Source organism: Capsicum annuum, chromosome 2 (genome assembly GCF_002878395.1).
Source record: "Capsicum annuum cultivar UCD-10X-F1 chromosome 2, UCD10Xv1.1, whole genome shotgun sequence".
Taxonomy (NCBI): Eukaryota; Viridiplantae; Streptophyta; class Magnoliopsida; order Solanales; family Solanaceae; genus Capsicum; species Capsicum annuum.
Genome location: NC_061112.1, coordinates 107,254,439 through 107,278,016, shown reverse-complemented (window position 1 = coordinate 107,278,016; position 23,578 = coordinate 107,254,439). Strand labels below are relative to the sequence as shown.

The 23,578-nt window shown below is 31.7% G+C and overlaps 1 long non-coding RNA gene across 1 annotated transcript in view; it reads left to right on the top strand.

The window, feature by feature from the left end:
• LOC107858912 overlaps window positions 1-23,213 on the top strand; it is a 33,209-nt gene extending 9,996 nt beyond the window's left edge. The window contains exons 2-3 of the long non-coding RNA XR_007052211.1: window positions 363-450; window positions 22,761-23,213. This is a non-coding gene — a long non-coding RNA (uncharacterized LOC107858912). The remainder of the gene's footprint in view (window positions 1-362; window positions 451-22,760) is intronic.
• The last annotated feature ends 365 nt before the right edge of the window (window positions 23,214-23,578 follow it).

Genomic DNA, 23,578 nt, shown 5'->3' with positions numbered 1-23,578 from the left:
TTTAAAATACTAATTGATATTGATGTGTGTTTTTTCAACAACATTGGTGAATGTTAATGTTATGTCTTCAAATTAATACACATGTATGGGAATTTATGATTTTTTATGGGTTATTTTGTAGAAGTTTTATAACTTTATATATTTTTTTTTGTAATTTAGTTATTTGTAGATTTTTTTCTTAAATAACTTGCTATTTCAATTTCTATGGAACAGCTAAAAAAATGGCATAAACTGAATACTAACTGTCTAGGCTGGGACAAGGCCCCTAGCTGGACCATAAACTGAAAGAAGTCAATAGATGAATAAATGTCTTCCAAAAGATGGACGACTTACCAACTCTATCATACCCCAATGTTCTACAGATGTTGTGGACCAATGGACTGGGCATCAGAACCAACATTATAAGACAATGCAGCCACCACGAGGATGGTCATTACTTGGAATGTATTGGTATGTAGAAAATCCAAAATAACTTATAATTCATATAAATAATCGAGAGCATTGTGGAAAAAATTTAGCATGATATATATAAAAACACATGGGCATAATTAAAGAGCTTCAAATCATTTTTGTAAAATAATTAATCAATTCTTTGATTTAGTTCTTAGCAAGATGGTGCACCCTACCTTCTACAATCCCACGGGCTATATGAAATCTTCCCTTAACTCGGCGGCCAAGTCTCCAATCTAAGTTTGCCTCAAGGATTGAGGTTTTCATAAACTGATATGCCCCCATGTGAGTATACCGTAGGCATCCCTTTGTGAGATATCCTAATTCTCCTCCCATGTAGGATGATATATTATAAATCAGCAAAATACGATTTTCGGCAATGAGTTATCTGAACTCGTACCTTCTTTGGTTAACCATCTAACTCTCTTTTAGCTCCTTTTTAACATCTTAAATCATTATTCATACTTATAAAGGTTCATCTCTTATTCTATTAATGGTATTTCATAGCAAGGTATCATTATACTTAGACTTGCTAGTCATATCATATCCATATCATATCATAGCCCTTCTTATTCAAAAACTTATTATTGACCACCATAATTGATTCAAGCATTACGAAGAGTTCTCTTTCAAAAAGCACATATAAGTTTAGGCAAAACAAATTTCTTTCAAGACATAACTCTTAGGTGGTCGTTTCTTTCATAATCCGTACAAGTTTTCATGACAAACAAAAGTGTTTTGAAGTACATTAACTGCTCTCCAAAATCATATAAGGAGTTAGTCCATAACTTATTAAAAGAGCATTCGTAAGCATCAAGCTTTCCGTATTCATTTGGAAATCCACCACAATTGTCAATTTCATAATCATTATCACGAAGATAGGGTTCATAGTTTAATCACTTCAAATACTTCAAAATCCATAACGTGTATACATAAATCACATCTCAATTCCATCAAAACCCCATAGTAAATTCATAAATCTATCATAGAAAGTAGTTTAATAAATTATGCTTTCTCAATCAATTTTCAAAGCCTTACCATATACATATAAATACAATTTAGAGTATTATAAAGGCATAATACATAAATATGACCCTAAACTTGACACCAAATTATAACTTTGACCTTAAACTTTGATAGTGCACAAATAGGACCTTTAACTATTCAAAACCTGAACAAATATGACCTCCGATTTTGAAACTTTCATGCGTGAGTTTCACTCGCTCCTATGTGGAAAGCTCATCCAATCACACGGTGCCACGTCGTTAAAAGGGATGACTTGGAGGGAGGTCATATTTGTGCAGTTTTAAATAGTCAAAGGTCATATTTGTGCACTGTCAAAGTTTAAGGTCAAAGTTATAATTTGGTATCAAGTTTAGGGTCATATTAAGATAGTTTTACATATCTTTGACGGAGAAAAATTAAATAATAACCTTGAGTTTGGAATTTACAACCTTCAAAATTCAAAAACCCCTTCTTGATGTTCTTAAGAGGAAGAGAATGAGAGTTTGGGGGTTTCTCAATTAGTTTTGGAATGAATTTAAGGTTATATGACGAACTGTGGGAGTTATGAGGGGAGGGGGGGGGGCATATTGCCCTTGATTTAAAGTGGGAAAAACATGTTTTAACATATGGGACAGAAAAATCATATCGCAGACCCAAATGCAAAGCAATAACTTTGCCTCGCAACTCCAAACGCGATGCAACAACATTGCCTCGCAACCCCAATTATGCACTTTGGACAGTGTCTTACTAAATCACTCATAACTTTTGACTCCAAACCCGTATTGATTAAAGGTCAGTTAAGTTGGAAAGAGGACTCAAAGGGATTTAATTTGATATATAATGGGATACATAACTCATTATATTCTAGGATTAATGGTCATTGTAATTTTGACACAAGAAAAATCGTATACTAAAATTTAATAGGTAGGAAAGTGCTCAACTTAACTTTGAGCTAGGAGATATTTTGACTTCAATCCATCTCCGAAGATGTTTACACCTTAAAGAATTATTATTCACACTTATTTATAATTAGAAATAATTAGGTTCGTGTCTATATACGTAGGAAAGACGGTTCGAACTCTAGCTAAAAAATGTGGGGTGTTACATTATCTACTCCTTGGAATCATTCACCCTTGAATGATGGATAGGAACTTGTCGAAGCTCTATAAATATGAAATAAAGTACGTAACTTCATGTAAGGAATTCCCCCTCAACAAAACATGCAAAGGCATCAAAAGAGCTTCATGATAACCCCTAATTAATTGTAAGCACGAAGAGTGAGATAATGAGAATTGACATAGAGATGACCTTGCACATGAGTTCTATGGATTATAATCATCATGACATAATACATGATTTAATTTGGTGATCATAGGTTTTGACTTATGTGATACTTAACGCAAAATAGGATTTTGAGGGACATAGGAATAGAAGTCTCCTCCACCTTACATGATACAACCAATAGACCATAAATTTAGTGACACTATCCGACTATGCTCTATAAACTAAATAACACACTTCATCATTTCCAACTTATAATCCCCCTACAACATACCTAACTTCAAGAGTCTGGGCTTCGTTGTATAGCATTTCCATGTTGAAGCCTAACCTTGAGTTGAAAGGTGCTAGCTTAAGCTATGGGGCCCTATAATTTACATCCCTTCAAGAATATTACTTCACCTTATCACTATAATCAAACAACCTTAGGTCTTAAATCAAGGAGTATTAACCACATAGCACATTGGTATGAATATTCATCAATCACAACATTTAAGCCTATCTTTACTATACCACTTTATGGATTCCCCACTAAAAAAATCCAGCAACTTCAATCACTCTCACAAAGATATTCGCCATATATACCCTTCCTAATTATTTCACATGATGAAAGTTAATCTCCATTTTCCATGATGAAAGTTAATCTCCATTTTCCCTCTTCACCTATAACCTTAGCTCGAATAATCACACCAAAACTTTCACAATCAAGAACATTTACTCCCTTATCTAAGGCATTACTACGCTTCCATAACCATAATCATCCTATCATAAGAAGGTTCATTGAGGGACTAGACATGAGTATCATGAACGGGAGTAACACTAATCGATTGTAACTTATGCTAGTTAATCTACTCAAGGTGAGGCCTGAGATGTAAGATACACTAAAATAGGCACAAAATGCTTTAGATATCAAATGTCTAGATCATAAATTGAGAGTCGTTTTAGGAATAACATAACATGACATGAGTTATTAGAACTGGGCATAGTAAGAAACATGAGCACATATATCATGAGTTGTATAAAATAAGGACCAGATTCATGATTTCAAGGAATATGACTAGGATTGTTGCGTGAAGCTATTGCTTCTCTTTCTAAGGCATAAAAATGGTCATGAGTTTGCATAAATCTTATTTCTTTAGGATAAACCCAACGTAAAATAAATCAGTAATATATTGAAAGCATAGTTTCTTAGAACTAAGCATGATATGAGACATAGATTAATGGATCACGGGCATCATAACATAGATCTTGAATACTTGAAATTTTGTATTGCTGAGAGACGTTATTTCTTTTAGTTTGGAGGTTAGAACATGGACATAAGTTGACTAGAGAACTCAAACCTTAGGCATAGGCATGCCTTGAATACATAGGACATTGGTAGATGTCCTCTTAAATTAAAGTAGGAGGAGTTTACTTAAATAAAAATATATTTATCATGACTCTTTCCAGAAACTTTCCACCATGAGAAAATTCAAGAACTACCTTAGTTCATCATCTCCTTCTTAGATTAAAGTTATAATCTTAGACTTGTGTACATACCTTCTCATCGAATCTACAACCACAACTCTCAATCATAAAAGGGGTATCACTATACACATGAATGTCAGACTCACCCTAATTAACTATATATGCAAAGTACTAACTTCTTGCTAAGACATTTCTCCCAGGGGCACTACTCTTAACTTTCTCTAGCCTCCAAGCTTAAACTCTTACTACACTGCATTTCGACCTTAGTTTGGGAATGAAGAGTGACCCTTTTGATAGAATATAAAAGTTTCAATGCTTAAAATGGGTTATGAAAAGATTAGATGGTCTATAGGATATAAAAGGACCAAAATAACCTTCAAACACTTTAAAAACTAAGTTTTGTTGATGAAAGAAGGGAGGTTTGTAGTGTGAAGCCCAAGGAAAACTTCCATCTTCATGGCACGAAGCATAATAAGAAGCAGTACCTTCGCAGCGTATAAGCCAATGCGAAGCTAAGGCAGTGATACCTTGCGAGCTCCCTTGTGGTGTGAATCCAATACAAGCCCACCCTTCGCGGTGCACAACCTCTCTTCCATGCCCAAACTTTCCCTTATGCACTAAAACTCATCTCGGGGTATCTTATACTCGATATAGGGACTATGTATGCTTGTTTTAAGCTGAATTTAGACTTCCCAAACCCTTGAGGTGCTACAAACTCATTGTTCCAACACTAGTCGTCAAATATATTTATATATTTATACAAAAAGACATATATCACAATTATACCATCAAACCTTTCATAAGTTATCAACCAAGGTCCCTTTCACATACTATGTCAAGCCTACTCATTCATTCCGACAAATCTTGCATCACAATTCTTGAGTCATCTCTCTTATCACCATAATCCATATACAGAGTTCAATCCTAGTGCCTACACCAATAATATACCGCCGACGAAACATCCCGCATAATATACTAGGCCGTCGAATAGTGAAATCAACCTAAATATCTTATTTCACTTAACTACTGCCTACAAGTTCATCCTCTCCACAACATTACTACTATACCTTAGAATTTACTGCACCTCTTCTCATATGTTGTACTAGTTTAACACTACTAGAGAAAAGAGAATCAAGAGGGTAAAGTCATTTGATAAGGACAGTCGATCTTAATATTATAATATAACCCATTACGATCTTATTAGCATATTCTAGTTTCTCACATCATATCTACTTACCCATCACCCCAACTACCCTCAAGATTCTATAAACACAGTGAGTCTCTTTTTTTAAGATTCCCTTCAAGTTAGTCTATACTTATAACTTATTGGCTAATATATCCCTTTCCATTCACAACCTATAAATAATTTTTACAACCTCCATAACTATTCATCCCGAGCTCCTTAAAATTTTAAATTCCTAAATGAAAATATAAAAAAAAATGAAATTTTATACATGTGAAGCTTCAAAAAATCAAAATCTCCATTGTTGAGATTTTCTTAGCCATTGTTTTGTTTCAGATCCAAAAAAATGATTAAAGATACTCAATTGAGTGTTTACGGTTATGGTTGAATACACAATAAAAAGGCAGAGAAGGGAGAAGAGATGTAGGTGTGTACGTATATCTTTTTTGGGCATTTCCACCATGGCTGCATACATCAGCTGAGAGATAGAGATAAGGGTAGCCACTGTTTTGTAGCGGTTTATATCTTCTACATGTATACTCATTGTCAGCTTGAAAGGGTAAAATGTCAAAAATGCCCTTGGCATAATTTTTTTTTACATAAAGCACTGGTTTCAACATGTGTGCTTTATGTAAAAAAAAATTATGCCAAGGGCATTTTTGACTATATATATATACTAGTTTAGTATACGTGCGTTGCACGTGGTGATTAATGTTCAAAAAAAGAAATTACATGTATATTAAGTAACCCCTTGTTACTATGTAAGTTTTAATTTGTAGATCCATTAAATCAGATGTCAATCCACGATTTTCGTTAGCTCATTCATGTGTCGTCTTTATTTTGTCACCCCTACATTTCACAAATCTTTTTAAATTTTATCATTAACTCGATCATTAAATAATTGACATATTCAAAATATTTTAGTTTATCCTCAGTCTCTCGATATCAAAATTTCAGTTGCAAGAGAAAAAAGAACTTCTATCTAAACTTTGTAATGTATCTATTCTATCCTTTTATAGAGCCATTTTTTAATAGAAATACTACTTCAAGTAGAATTTTATTAATTGAATGTCCCATCATCTTAATAAATGATAAAAAGTTGAAAGTATATACGAGAATGTTTTATTGTATGCAACATCTTTACCCTAGATCTTTGTGATCTAGCCATCCTCGAACCCCATATATTGTGGAAGCTTTAGTGTACCGAACCGCATTTAAACTCGTATTTCAGAATAGCAAAAAAGGTTACACTCCACCTGATATAACTCTTCAATATATTATTACTGCAATTTAGACATATTAAGTCAAGTTGAAAACAATAAGGTAATTAATATTCGGTTAATTAATAAATTTGCCATATTTTTTTCAATATCTAAAAAAGTTTCATTCATTTTTCAATAATCTTACTAAGGCCAATTCACAAACAAATGTGAAAAAACACCAAACTTTACATTGACCCTAATCCAAAAAGCTACCAAATTCAAACTACTAAGAGCTAGTGAACTTAGTAACAATCTAGTCCCTCCTTGAGAAAATTGCATGCTTAGCCAGTTCACCAGTATACGAATTTGACCTTAACTTGAAACATGATCAAACTATAAATCTAGTTAAAGGTAAAATTAATTTTATGTATAAATATAAGATTTGATATATAAATCTAATATTAAGCAATGTGAACTAACCTTCCCTGCTCAAGGTTTCTTAGTTCGTAGGTTTGCATTGATAGGTTGTGCAATAGCAAGAATTATGACAAGTATTTCAAGCTTAAAGTGAAGGAAGTTGACACTAATCATACCGCTGAATTCAACTACAACAAAGAGAAAACTCTTAGTGAATAATATATATATATTCACATAAAAATTTAAAACAAATGAACCAGATCAAACAATTTTTTTTTGAAAAAAAAAAAGGAACGGGAGATTGACAACATATAATCAACATAGATTTGAATTTATGCACACAAAGCAAAACAAATAAAATAATTAGTAATAGTGACATAGATAAAAAAAAAACCAATGTTGTTTTGTCTAGGAAGTATATTATTTTCATTAGATTCCTTGCCATGTTATTTTATACTAAAATATTTGAAGTTATTAATAATTGATTTATAGTGCTTTACAACATTTTCAGATATTGTACGTTACACTTTTCCTCTCAATTTATATGACACTAATAAAATGTTTGAGAAAATCAATCAAATTTGTTATATAATTTTAGATGTTAATTATTACTATGTCAAATTTCTTGCCATGTCAAATTCTATCAATGTCATAAAAATAGGAATAGATGATATAACATATATTACTTAAAAATTACGTAGAAAGTCATATAAATAGTAATATTAACATCTAAAATTATATAACAAATTTGATTGACTTTCTCAAACATTTCATTAGTGTCATATAAATTGATACGAAAAGAGTAACATATAATATTTAAAAATTATGTAAAGCGCTATAAATCAATCATTAAAAACTTAAAATATTTAACAGTATTTGCAAACCTACGAACTAAGAAACCGTGAGCAAGAAAGGTTAGTTCACATTGCTTAATATTAGATTTATATACCAAATTTATATTTATATGTAAAATTAAATTTACCTTTTATACAAAAAATTAGGACTCCATTTATATTAACATATATTAATATGACATACAAAAATATTAAGAGTAAATACATAATTACCCCCCTAATGTTGGCCGAGATTTTTAAAAAGACACCTACACTTTGAATTCGACCTATTACCTCACGATTCTTACTTAATCCATTGCAAACACACCATTTTTCACTGAATCTCAATCACAAAAAAGAGAGTGAACACACGCACCAATCAAGTGTTGCCATGTGTTAAATATGTTTAATTTATATTGTTTTAATAAAATTTTACTTTTTATTTAATTTAACACCCCACCCCACCCTACTCCCTCTTCCCCCACCCCACCCCATCCAGCATCTTTCACCCCAGCAGCTCCCCTCTACCCCCACCCCTATTCAGCACCCCCACCCCCTTTCCAACACCCCCACCTAATCAGCATCTCCCCCAACCCCCCCACTCCGTCAGCATGCATTTTCGTCCATTTTTTTTTTTTTGGTTCAAATCACTTCAAAATATAGTTTTATATTGGATTGAAAGTTTTATGATTGAATTGAGTTTTAAAGATAGTTAAATTATATGATTTAACTGAAAATGGATCTTTAATGATATGATTTTAAAAAAAAAAAAAAGCTTAAATGGAGGAGCTTTAATGGTGACATTGTGTTGAAGAGTTTTAATGGTGTTGAAGAAGACATTGTGTTGAAGAAGAAATGGTGGGTAGTTAAATGATATGATTTAATTATAAAATGGAGTTTTAATGAATGATTTTAAAAAAAAAGCTTTAATGGTGAATTGAGTTGAAGAAGAAAGAGTGGGTGGGTTTGGGGGGGGCGGGGACGGAGAGCCGGTAGGGATAATTTTAAAAAATAAATAAATATTAATTTTTTTTAAAAATAATATAAATTATATATCAATTATTTTACATGTGAAAACTTTTAATTGGTCTAAAAAGCCAAATTTGAGCCCTTTCACGCGCCTGTGGCGCGTGTATACACGCAGAGGATCAAAATGGTGTGTTTGCAACGAAATAAAGAAGAATCGTGGGTAATAAACCGAAGTTAAAGTTTAGGTATCTTTTTGCAAATCTCGGACAAGATCAGAGATAATTATGTATTTTCTCAAATATTAATAACAACATTGGCAGTATAATATAACAACACTAATATTTTAACTTATTCTTGGATTTTTGTACGGATTAACTTATACTACAAATTATGTCTCAATATTTGTCATAATATATTAAAACATTTGATAGACTTATGTCTTGCAATGTCGTCTCAATTAATACTTGTCATATTGACATATGTTAATATTAATATATTCTTGTTGTTGGCAGTATATAACATATTTAACACTAATGATTGATTTAAATATGTTACTCTATTGTTTGTACAGATTAATATATAAATATCTAGGTGAATTGGATAACTAAACCTACAAATTACAAAATAATAGTTAACTCTTATCATGTATTTTAGGACTCCTAATTTAAAAAAAATTGTTATCATATATTTTACCATATATTTTAGAAATTCTAATTTAAAAAGAATTGTTACCATATATTTTAAAGGACCGATCCCATATAATATAGGAGTCAACAACATAAAAATAATTAAATAATATTTCATGAAAAATAGTGAAAAGATAATTTTATCTATTGTAGAATCTCTTAAAAAAGGGCAAAAAGTTCAAATCACTTTTCTAAAGATCTTCACACTTTTAATATTATATATATATATATATATAGATAGATAGATAGATAGATAGATAGATAGAGAGAGAGAGAGAGAGAGAGAGATAGATAGATAGATAGATAGATAGAGAGAGAGAGAGACAGAGACAGAGAGAGAGGAGCATGACCTGTGTCAGCATGAGCCCAACATTAAGATATTTTAACTATATACGATAAGTTAGATTGATGTCAATTTTAATTATGAATTTTAAAACATGAATACACAAAACTTATTAACTACCTGATAGTATTTTTCAAGGAGCCAAATTATCTCACGAGATAAATGTATAACATATTCATATAAATAAGAGAAAATGCATAAATACCCCCTGATATTGGCCGACTTTTTCAAATAGACACCTAAACTAAACTTTTGACCTATTACCCCTTGAATCTTACTTAAATCATTGCAAATAAATCATTTTTTGCTGAATTCTAGAAGAGAGTGAATGCACACACTAATCAGATGCTGCCACATGTTAAATACATTTAATTTCATATTTTATTTATATTTTTGAATAAAATTTACCTTTTTATTTTATTTATCACTCCATCCCACCCTCTCTCCGTCCAGTATCTCCCCCCACCCCACCCGCGTCCAGCAGCTTCCCTCCAGCCCTACCCCCATCCAGCAGCTCCCCCTATCCCTCTCCCCTTCCCCCCCAACACCCCCACCAACCCATACAAAACACCATTATCTTATTTATTAAAACTATTTTTTAAGCTCCATTTCTGAAAAACTCCATTAAAGCTCCATTTTTGAAACACCATTAAAGCTCCATTGTCTTCTTCAACATCATTCTATCATAAAACTCCATTAATGGAGCTTTAATGAGACTTTGATGGAGTTTTATGATTATTAATAAAAATAGTTAAATGATTATTTCAAAAAAAAAAAAGCTTTAATGGAGGTGTTGAAGAAGACAATGGTGTTGAAGAAGACAATGGTGAGGGTGGGGGTGAGGAGTGGGGTTAGGGGCGGGGGCGGAGAGGGGGTTAGGGATGATTTTAAAAAGCAAATAAATATTGATTTTTTTTTGAAAAAGATAAATTATATATCAAATCATTTACATGTGGCAGGTTTTAATTGATAAATTAAGTCAATTTTGAACCTTTCACGCGCCTGTTGTGTATGTGTATAACCAGAGGGTCAAAATAGTGTATTTACAATGATTTAAATAAGATTAGTGGGGTAATAGGTTGAAAGTATAGTTTAGGTATTTTTTTGAAAAAGTTGGCCAACATCAGGGGGTATTTATGTATTTTCTCTATAAATAACAAAATTTGATGCATTTTGAAATTTAGATCTTTAATCATATGATTGAGATTTGGTACATTAAGTATAAACCATAAGATTATAATTGATACATAAGACTTGACGTCTGCTGTATAAAATAGAGAATAATTGCTGAAAAAAATAAAAGGGTTATCTAGCCATTGCATATTACATCACATGTGGATTGCAATTAATAACCCAAAATTACATTGTATTCCCCTACTAAGGAGACATAAACATCATTTACTTTCATTTCTCCTTTTCATTTATTTGTCAACTTGTTCATTGAAATTAAATTAAATTAATATTTTAAATTTTAAAGTTTAAGTGTTTTAAAAATTATTAAGGAAAAACTACAAGTTACCATTTATCATATTAATTTAAGTTATTTAACTTTGAGAATATGATAAAACATACTTCTGTAAATGTTTTATCGAACTCTGCTTTTGTATATGTTCCTTCCATTAAAACGCAGGAGTCGTTTGTTAGAGTGTATAAAAATAATTTTGAATAGAATGTATTAGTAATGTTTCATTAATAATGCTTGTATTAGTAATACTGAGATTATTTATGCTAACATTATTTCTTATACACAGTTTGATGCGTTGTATTAGAGCTTTCCTTTTCAATCTTGATATATTTACACAAAAGTTTTAAAAAAATTATATATACATTCTAAGATTCATCTAGGAGCTAGCACGAGTTCAATATATGTTATTTTTTATCTCAATTTATGTGACACAAATAGAATTTAGATAATCAACCATATTTTTAATATATATCTAATTTATAATACTTTTTAAATAATATACATTACTTTTCTTGTCCAAACTTTTATGGCATTGATAGTCAATTATATTATAAAATAATTTAAGTTTTAAATTTTTATGATTTATAAAATAATATATGTTACTATTCTTGTCCAGAGTTTTGTGTCATCGATAGCCAATTATATTTTTTAAATAATTTAAATTTTTAATTATTATAATTTATAATATTTTTCAACTTCAATTTAGGTGACACAATGCTTAGGTGTCCATAATAATTAATTAAGGTTGATATAATAAAATCACGATTGAAGTAATGAAGCATAAATGTCTTAAATGACTTACAACAACTAATTAGAAGTGACATAGCAAAATTACTATAAAAAATACTTTTGAAAAAAATTTAAGAGGACCATATATAAGACGTCAAGTTAATTTAAAACATCAAGTGTTAATTTATCATTTTTATATCTATTATACCTTATTTATTAAATATTATTAATTTTTTAACACTTAAATAACTTATAATAATTAATTAGGGTTGATATTTAGTAAAACTATGGTTGAAGCAGCTGAATCCGACATGTCATAAATGTCTATTTTACCTTTTTTAATTAAATATTATTAATTTTTTAATACATTAATGACTATAATAATTAATTAAGGGTGATATAGTAAAATCACGATTGAAGCAGCTGAAGCAGACATGTCATAGATGTTTATTTTATCCTTTTAAGTAAATATATTTTTTAATACATAAATGACTTATAGTAATTAATTAGGGATGGTATAGTAAAGTCTCAAATTGAATATTATTAATTTTCAATATATAAATGACTTATAATAATTAATAGTGGTGATATAAAAGTACGATTGAAACAGATATATCATAAATGTCTATTTTATTTTTTAATTAAATATTATTAAGTTTTTTGATGGATAAATAATGCATAATAATTAATTAAGGGTGATATAGTAAAATCACAGAGCAAGCAATCTGATAAAGCAGACATGTTGAAACCACTGCTTCTATGTAATAAAAATAGAAATATGGGGTATAGATACAATAGAAATAGTTGTCTATGTATTAATATATGATAATTGTATTTGGTTTCAATTGTAATATAAAAATACATATATTATATATGTATTAGGTGTAGGTATAGGTATAGGTATTTTGGTCTAGGTATGTGTGCCAATTGTATACATGTATTAGGTATTTGTATATTGGAAGAGTTGTATATGTGACAATGTTTATTAGGTACTTTTATTTTGATTTTATTTGTAATATATAAATTCAGATGCAAATTATATGATTCTTCGATATACTCATGACTATGTCATATACAAATACAACTGAAGTATATCTATAAAAAAAGTTCATAGACAAATACAATTGAAGTTTGTCATATATTTAAAAAGAATACAAAAGTTGTAAAAATACTTTTAAATTTTATTTAGTCCTTTCTTTATAAAGAAAAGAGAAAATACATAATTACCCCACTGATGTTGGTCGAGATTTTCAAAAAGATACCTAAACTTTGAATTCGACCTATTACCCCACGATTCTTACTCAATCCGTTACAAACACACCATTTTTTGCTGAATCTCAGTCACAACAAAGAGAGTGAACACACGAACCAATCAGGTGCTGCCACGTGTCAAATATGTTCAATTTATATATTTTTTATTTTTTTAATAAAATTTTACTATTTTTTTAATTTAACATCCCACCCCACCCCACCCCCTCTTCCCCCACCCCACCCCATCCAGCACCCCCTCCCCCCGATGTCCAGCAGCTCCCCTCCACCCCCACCCCCATTCAACACCCCCACCCTGTCAGTATCTCCCCCTAACCCCCCACTCTGTCAAAACCTCTTCCCGTCCAATTTTTTTTCTTTTTGTTCAAATCAATTGAAAAATTATTTTATGATTGAATTGAGTTTTAAGGATAGTTAAATGATTGAATTGAGTTTTAAAGATAGTTAAATGAGCTTTAATGGAGCTTTAGTGGAGGAACTTTAATGGAGTTTTAAAGATTTTTTTTATTTTAAAAGCTTCAATGGAGCTTTAATGGTGTTGAAGAAGATATTGTGTTGAAGAAGACATTGTGTTGAGTTTTAATGATATTTTTTTTTTAAAAAAAAAACTTAAATGAAGCTTTAATGTTGTTGAAGAAGAAAGGGTGGGTTGGGGGAAGGGGGGGAGGGTGATTTAAATAAATACTATATTTTTTGTTTTAAAAAAAATATAAATTATATATTAATTATTTACACGTGACACCTTTTTATTGGTCAAAATGGTGTGTTTGCAACGAAATAAAGAAGAATCGTGAGGTAATAGGTCGAAGTTAAAGTTTAGATGTCTTTTTACAAATCTCGGACAAGATCAAGGGGGTAATTAGGTATTTTCTCTAAAAAAATATAAAAATAGTTGTTAATTAGATAGCATCACTTGATAAATTTTTATTCGTTCAAATAATATTTTAATTTGTTAGTTAATTTTTATCTTATACATAAAGTATTATTTTTTTTAATCCTACACATGCACATCATAGTTAAATTACACCATCAATTGACCTCGTTCAGCACACTCCTCACGCCACCTAATAGCCTCTCTGTTAAAAGACAAAATATAAGTAATCCCACATATTTTGGGGAGGGAGACCACGTTTTTTTGACCTTCACATACACCTGGACATTTTTTTACACGCCCTCACATGTTTTTTTGGCTGGATTCACGCCATACACTCATAAATATGTGCCCCAGACTCATATTTTTGGCCAAACCTATCGACAGACCCTCAAACTTATTTCGAAAATTTACTTAAACCCCTCAATTAAGACCTGTACCTATCAGACCCCTAAACCCCTCGAATTTTGATCCAGTTAAGCATTTTTTTTCAATCAACAAAAGGCTCAAGTGTGTGCAACACACGCAATGACGTGACAAAACTGTCCAATTACAAAAAAAACACGTGGCAAAAAAAAAATTATATTGTGGAAATGTTGATTTGTCCATTTTCTATTTAATTATCATTTAATAATAATTTCTTAGTTAAAAAAAAGAAGAAAAAAACACCCCCCACCCACCAGTCGTCTTCTTCACCACCCCACCCCTCATCTCCTTCATCTTCACACACATACAGAGTCAACAACTGCATTAACAACAGTCAGAAACGCACACACAGAGTCGTCTTCTTCACACCGCCCTCCCCCATCGTCTTCTTCACACCCCCCTCTCCCATCTTCTTCACACACACACAGAGAGTCAGCAACACACACACAGAGTCAGCGATGCACACACATAATTATTGTTAAATCAAAAACTCCACTAATAAATGAAAAAAAAGATTTCTTAATCAGTTAATTGATTTTGTAAAAAAAAAAGATTTTTTTTCACATCTTTGATGTTATTGACAGTGGTGAAGAATGGTGAAGATTGATTATTGATTTTGTTGTTGGTAATAGAGTTGTTGATTTTATTGGTAATGGAGTTTCTCCATTTTATTGCTTAAAATTAATTTCTACATCTTCAATGGTTTCTTGTTGCTTCAGATGAAGAAGAAGATATGGGCAAGTGAGGGTAGGGGGTGGAGGTGGGGGGAGGGGAAGGAGGTGGGGGCTCTTTTTAAAAAATAAAGAATTAAAAAATTGTTATTATTAAAAAAATATATTAATAAAATAATTTAAATATAAATTTTTTAATTAAAAAAAGTAAATTATTATTTATTCTACTATTCACGCGCTCAAGTAGAGTGTAACACACTCTACTTGCCAAATCAGCATTTTGTGCCTGATAAGTATCAATTTTAGCACTTGAGGGGCTTGATAGGTACAAGCTTTAGTTGAGGGGTCTAAGTGAATTTTCGGGACAAGTTTGAGGGGCTATCGATGGGTTTGACCCACATTTTTTCCCCCATTCCACCTGCACATTTATACACGCACACAACTGGTTAAAATTTACCAGCATTTAGTGTGTACACCAAGTTAAGACATGCATATTATGTGTTTGAATTTAAAATTTATATTATTTAATCATAATTAATTAATATTTATGTTACTTAATTTAATTAATTAACTATAATAAAAAAACATTAGTTTGATGTATACACCGAACCCAACCAAGAAAACAAAGGAAACAGGGTCAAAAATATCCCTCTGCTTTGATAAATTGGTTAACTTTGCCCCTTATTATACAGTGGGACCAAATAAAACCTTGTCATTAGCAAAGTTATCAAAAATACCCCCTCCCTCCCCCTTTTAACACTTCTCCATCATGATAATGTGAAAGTCATGTGGCATGATATTTGGGTGAGGTGGAGGCCACGTGGCATGCCACCTCAACATCATATTTTTTTCCTTCTAATTTTTTACTTCAGATTTTATTAATTATTTATTTTGTAGAAAAGGAAACTAAAAATATTAAAAGAAAATAATTAATCAATAACAATATTTTCCAACCACTAGGTGATGTCTCACCACCAGAGTCTGATGGAGACTTTTTGACTAGAATTGATTAACAATTGATACATTAATTTGTTAATTGATAATTGAAAGATCAATGTGTGATTGAGGAAAAAACGGTGTCTGCAAATAGAAAAATGGTTGTTTACTGCTTTGATACATTAGTCTCTCATTACAACAACGAACAACCTCCTCCGTCGCCGCCGTTAATGTCTCCCATCTGTGGGGTTTGGCGCCAATACCATTAATGGCGAGCTTCAAGCTCGTCCAAACATCAACTTCTTGGCCGAAAAAATGGAGGAAGGTGATGGTCTGTTGTTGATTAGTGGTGGTGTGACTTGACATCGGTGGCGAAAAAAATTATTTTTAATTAATTTTTTTAATATTATAAATTTTCTTTTTTACAAAATAAATGACTAATAAAATTTGAAGCTAAAAAAATTAAAAGAAAAAAAATTTAACGTTGATGTGGCATTCCATGTGGCATCCAGCTCACCCAAATGCCACATCATATGGCTTTCACCTTGCCATAATGGAGAACTGTTAAAAAGAATGATATTTTTGATAACTTTGCTAACAGCGGGTGTATATTTGTCTTATAATATAACGAGGGACAAATTTAACTAATTTATCAAAGTAGATGGATATTTTTAATCCTTTTCCAAAAAAAAAAAAGAGGATTCCATTCCTATGCCACTAGTAGCTACAACCCCCCCCTCCCAAGAGAGAGAGAATATATTCACGCACATCACCTTCACAAGAAGAGAATATCTTAAGTCAAAATTATTTTTTTTTTGAAATGAAATAAAGAAGATATAGTAACATTAATAACACCCGCCAACCTTCAGTTCCAATTTTTAACTCTTCTTCTCCATTAAAAATAACGACCATCACTACACAATTGAGAGCAGAATTCTCTCATGCCATTAACACACCATGAACATTCCAAGTTTTCTCCAATTGATTGTGAATTTTACCCATTAACATCAAGGATAATGAACTTAATCAGAGTTCTTATATGCTGAACTCTGCTATATGTAGATTAGAGAAGAAAAAAGAAGGAAACCAAATGAGGAATGAAGAAGAAGGGGTTTCTTATTGATTAAATAGTATAAACTAACTTGATTACATGGAATGAATATCATGTATATATAATAGTCTATGGAAGATTCTAGATCATAACTAACTCACTAAGCTACACTTCACAGACTTAGTTATTTAACTAACTTTCAGAAAATAGTTAAACACTGTTCCATTAAAAGTAAGCTGGAGCTTTTTCTTTTAACACTCCCCCTCAAGCTAAGTAATCCCAAATAAATTAAAGATACCTATCTTGGATATAATATGTACACGTTGAGCTCTATTGAGTCCTTTAGTTATTACATCAGCTGGGTTGATCCCTAGTAGAAATGTAGTTGATAGTCAATAGTCCTTGATTGAGTTTCTCCCTTATGAAGTGACAATCTATCTTAATGTGTTTTGTCCTTTGGGTTGGATGCAATTTGCATAGATAACTTGCTATTAGTGTCAATCTTAGCTGGTTGCTTCACTTCAACTCCATTCTCTTTCAGCAAACCTAGTAACCATACAAGTTCAACAACAGTTGCAACAATGCTTCTTTATTCTGCTTTAGCTGAGCTTCTGGAAACAATGTTTTATTTTTTAGATTTCGAAGAGATCATAGACTCACCTAACTTTACAAAGTATCCACTAAAAGATCTTCATGAGAATGGATATGATGCCCAATCTGCATCACAGTAGGCTATGACTTCTGTTTTTGGTTGGCTTGACAGTAACACCCCTTGTCTAGGTTTCTTCTTAGTTTGTCCGACTAATCTAACAACTACTTTCGTGTGAGATTTTTGATTGTAGTAGAAATTAACTGAGAGTTTAGACAGTATAAGAAATGTCAGGTTTGGTTATTGTAGATACAACGGTTTCCTATGAGTTTCTGATAACCTTGTACTTTTATTGGTGGATCGTTAACTTTATGCTCCTTTTTTTGTAAACTTGATCACTATATTCTTTAGTAGCAGATGTTTGTGTCAATAGGTGTAACAACTGATTTAGCTTCTCCTAATCCTATCTCAGATATAAGTTCTAATGCAAATTATTTCCTTTGATGCATCAGAGTACCTTTCTTTGACCTGGCAAACTCAATTCCTAAGAAAAATTTTAGCTCGCCAAGATCTTTTATCTTGAAAGCTTGATGAAGTTTTCCTTTAGTTTCTTCAATCATCCTCAGAGTGTTACATGTGATCAATATGTCATCCATATAGACCAAAACAATAGTAATACCTTCATTAGATTTTGTGTATAAGGAATGATCAAGTTGAATTTGTTTGAACCCCATCCTAATTAAGGCGTCAGATAGCTTAACATTCTACTGCCTAGGAGCCTGTTTAAGTCCATATAGGAATTTCAAGAGTTTGTACACTGATTTCTTCTCCTCTGGCTCTTGAATCCCTGTGGAAGGTCCATGTAATCACCTTGTAGGAATGCACTATAAACATTTATTTGATGAATGAACCAATGTCTCTCAGTTGCAATTGTGAGTATTGTTCTCACTGTTTTTACCAACACAACAGGTGAAAAAGTTTCTTAAAAATCAATACCTTCTTTCTGACTATGGCCTTTACCAACTAACCTAGCTTTGAATCTTTCTACGTCATCAGTAGCTTTGTATTTTATTTTGAACATCCACTTGCAACTAATAGGTTTCTTGCCTTTAGGTAAGCTAGTTATCTTCCAAGTTTTGTTTCCTTCAAGTGCTCCAATATCCTCTCTCATTGTTTTTATCCACCTTGTATTTTTCACAGCTTCACCCTAAGTAGTTGGTTAAGTAGTTGTGGATAACTTTGCAATGTATGTCTGATACTTGGGATATAGTACATCATAGGTCAAGTACTTACCCAAATCATAAGGTTCTTCTTGATGAATGTTGAAAGAAACAAAATCCTTGAGCCATAGTGGAGCTTTTCTAATTCTGGTGGTCCTTCTGGCAGCTACTTGTACTTGATTCTCAGCCTGTGGTTGAGATGTGTTTTGAGTTTGAACCTGATAGTCGGCACCTGTGTAACCTATTCTTATATCATGTGATCAGTAGGGTCCTCATGGATGCTTTGATTAGTTACTACATCTTGTGAGATTTGTATGTCCCGCATATCCATGTTTGACTAGTTTACTAATATCTCATTGAGTTTTGTAGCAGTTTGATGTTGAGAGTCATTAGCTGGATCTTTGAAACAAAATATATCTTCTCTAAAGCTGACATCCCTATTAACAAATTAAACTTTGTCAGCGTGGTCATATAATAAGTAACCTTTTTGAGTATCAGAATAGCCCCTAAAAATGCATTCTCTAGATCTAGATTTTTGTTTATCAGATTACTGAACTATCTTAGCATAACATAAGCATCCTATAGTTTTCATGTGGCTAATAGTTGGTTTCTTTCCATATAATCTCTCATATGGTGAAATGTAATCTAACACAAATATGGGAAGTCTCTTGATAATATACACAATTGCTTTTATACACAAAACTCAAAATTTAATAGGTATTGCACCTTGAAATCTAATGGCCCTAATAATTTCCAAAATGTGTCTATATTTTCTTTTAGCCACTCCATTTTGTTGAGGGCTATAGGAACATGTAGTCTGATGAACAAGCCCTAACTTGGTACACAAAGTAGTACATACAGAGTTAACAAATTCAATTCCATTATCAGTTCTAATGACTTTAATGTTTTTATCAAACTTGAGTCTTAACAAACTGAATAAATTGAAAGAGTAATACACACACATTAGACTTGAGTTAAAAAGATAAATCCTAGTCATTCTAGAGTGGTCATCAACTACTGTTAAGAAATATTTATTTTCTTTTAATTTGGGAGCTTTATAGGTCCCCCGTTCATCCATATGATTCAATTCAAAAGTAGCATTAATAGTCTTAATACAAGTAGTTGGAAAAGAAAGTCTAACTTGTTTTGCACAAGGATAAACTACACAATCATTGATCTTTTTGACTGCTACGCTACTATTTTTAGGTAGTGACTTCTTGAGTACATTAGTAGAAGAATGCCTTAGTCTTTCATGTCATAAGACTATGTCTAAGTTATTGGCACTATCAAATATAGAATCACAGACAAATTTAGTAACAGAATCAGTAAATGTAGATGTTTGAGCTATCATCACAGAATCATTCACATTAGTGGTATTCGCAAAGATGTAAAGTCCATCAACTTATCTACCAATTCCCTCATCTTTCCAATATAGAGATCCAAAAATACACACAAGTCAGGATAAAAAGCTACAAGACACTGTAATTCTTCTGTAAGTTTTGAAATTGATAGTAAATTAAAATTTAAACTGAGACAAGTGAAATGCATTTGTGATTATGTCATTTCCAATATATTGGTAAATTAAATTTAAACTGAGGCAAGTGAAAGACATTCATGATTATGTCATTTCCAATATATTGGTTGAACTAACATGCGTGACCACAGATATGTCATCATTTGGTAAATATATTCTTTTTGGAGTACAAGTACTAGTTATAGAGCATTTATTTAATGCACTGAGATTAGCAACCATGTGGTTGGCTGCACTAGAGTCTATGATCAATGGTCCTTATTAGTGGATCCTAGTGACTCTACTATTTTACTTGCTGAATGAGCTGAGTACTTAGCCTTGTTCTCTTTATTCAATAGTTATAGGATCTGAGCATATTGCTCATTAGTGAATATGTATGGACTAGTCTGTGGAGTAGATCCTCCTATCACAAAGTTAAAGGCAAAATTTTTTCTGCTATCTTGAGTATGAACTGAGTGAGCAACTTGACTGTGTCCATGAACTTCATCCTCTTTCCCTGTATTACATACTCCATTTGCACTTGCACTAATACCAATTCTCTTCCTGAACTTAAAATCAGCAGGATAACCAAACACTTTTCAATAATTCTCTCTTGTGTGACCTCTGATCTTGCATATTCCACAATACAGATTTTAAGTCTTCTTGAATTGTTTATTTTGTTGTCCTCCATCTATTGAGAATATTGTTGTTTCATTTTCCTTAGGGTACTCATTTCCTCTTGTAAACATAGCAGTATCATATTCTATAGTTGTTGGATTAGATCCAAGAATTTCTACGGTAGCACCTACTGATTTTTGGCTTTTATCACTGATTACCATAGCATATGCTTGGTTAATAGATGGTAATGGACTCATGAGTAATATTTGTCTTTTTCCCTGACCATAGAAATCATTTAACCCCATTAAGAATTGAAAGATTTTTTAACTTTTGAAGGTGAGCAACATAATATTTTGAGGTTTCATAGTTACAACTAGGAATTGGCACCAATGCCTCAAACTCTTCTCACAGATCTTTCAGTCTTGAGTAATACAAGGATGCAGAGGCTATTCCTTGAGATAGGGTAGCTACTTCCTTCTGGAGATTAAATCTTCTTGAACCAACAATTCACAAAGATCACTCCAAATAGCTTGAGCACTATTAGCATACATAATCCGTCCAAAATCCCTCCAAGCAAGTTCTTAGCCATGTCACTCATGATCTAAGAAAGAAGAAGGAAACCAGAAGAGGAATGAAAAAGAAGGGATTTCTCATTGATTAAATCTTGTAAACTAACTTGATTACATGGAATATAAATAGCATGTATGTATAATAGTCTATGTAAGATTCTAGATCATAACTAAATTAACTAACTCACTAAGCTACACTTCACAGAGTTAGTTATTTAACTAAAAAAACAGTTAAACATTGTTCCACTGGAAGTGAACTGATGCTCCTTCTTTTAAAAAGATAAGAACCAACAACAACTAACATACAACAACCATTTTTACTCCAAAATAATTACAACCATTAACATGAGCAATCAAAACAATATATACACCACAACTCTCTTCTTTTTCTCTAGCAAAATTGACACCGGAGTAACCACAACCATAATTCACCACCACAGCAACTAAAAATTCCTCATCCTTTCTCCATTTTTCTATAACTAACGACACGCGCACGAATTCACACAAAATTTCTCCATTCCATTTGATACACATCCTTCCGCCATTACCAACTTTTCACATCAAATTAGTGCCCGAGTCCTATTTGAGGTTCCGTCGAGTTCATCAATTCGATTCAAAAGGTCTAATTCTTTATTTCGTCTATTTAATTCTAGATTTGTATGTGAATTTGACAACAGTTTAGATGTTCTCTTTGTGAATGTCAAGTTGGTTGGTGGTTGATCTTTTAATATTTGTGGATGATTTATGTTTCTTTTACGATAATTATCATGGTGAATTGAATAGAATTGCGAAATCTGATGGGTTTGGGGGAACAAAGCCATTCAAAATTGTGAATAGAAAATTGTGAATAGCAAATGATTTGAATTTAATTTTGTGGTTATCTTATTCGTCCAATTCATTGAACAATAAGTCTTGGAAAGTATCGGGGTGGGTAGGCAAATTCTAGGTTTGGTTCTGATTGTGTGTTTGTTTGATTCATTCTTCCGCACATTCATTTTATCAGGGGGAATGCTATGAAGTCATGTGTATTTATTTACCAAGGAATGTCTCGAAGCCATGTGTATCCATTTGCCAGAGAATGTCCTGTAACATTCTATACTTGGTAGCCATTGTGGATAAGGTCCGGGACGTCGGGTAAAAGTATAGTTTAGGCTAGTTAGGATAATGTAAGTTTATTTTCATACTTTATTTTTATTTTGGATTGTATAATCGGATTGAATATTATTTCTTATTTTTGTATTTTGCTTATGCGTTTGTTTGCTTTGTTTGTAAAATCTATTCATTTACAATGTCAATTTAGACGATATAAATCAATGGAGCAACCTTGCTACACGAGACCGAGGGATGCCTAGCACCTTCGCCTCCGTCAACAGAATTTTTTAATCAGAATCTCTATTCGCGGATTAGTTTACGGAGGCAAATATTTTTAAAAGGATTATCTTGGTGACTTGCAACATTGAAACTCAATGTCAAGTGGCTGATCTAATTTCAAATTTAAATCCCTTTTCGAAATAATTTTTAGTCACATTCAGATTTGAAAACACTTTTGAACCTTAAACATATATTTTTTGGTAAAAAAAAGTGCGACAACAAATATTTTTGACAAATTATTTTTGGGTCAAGATTTAAGGGACATCATATGTTTGACCATAGTTTTTTTGAAAAAAAACTTAATTTTTTAAAGAGATATGATTTTACTCATAAGTTCTAAAAATTACTAAAATTATCCATAACTTTGTATTATCATTTTATAATGAACATGTTTCATGATAAAAATTAAACTCATAAATTATAAGATCCAACTTCCTTAAAAACAATTTT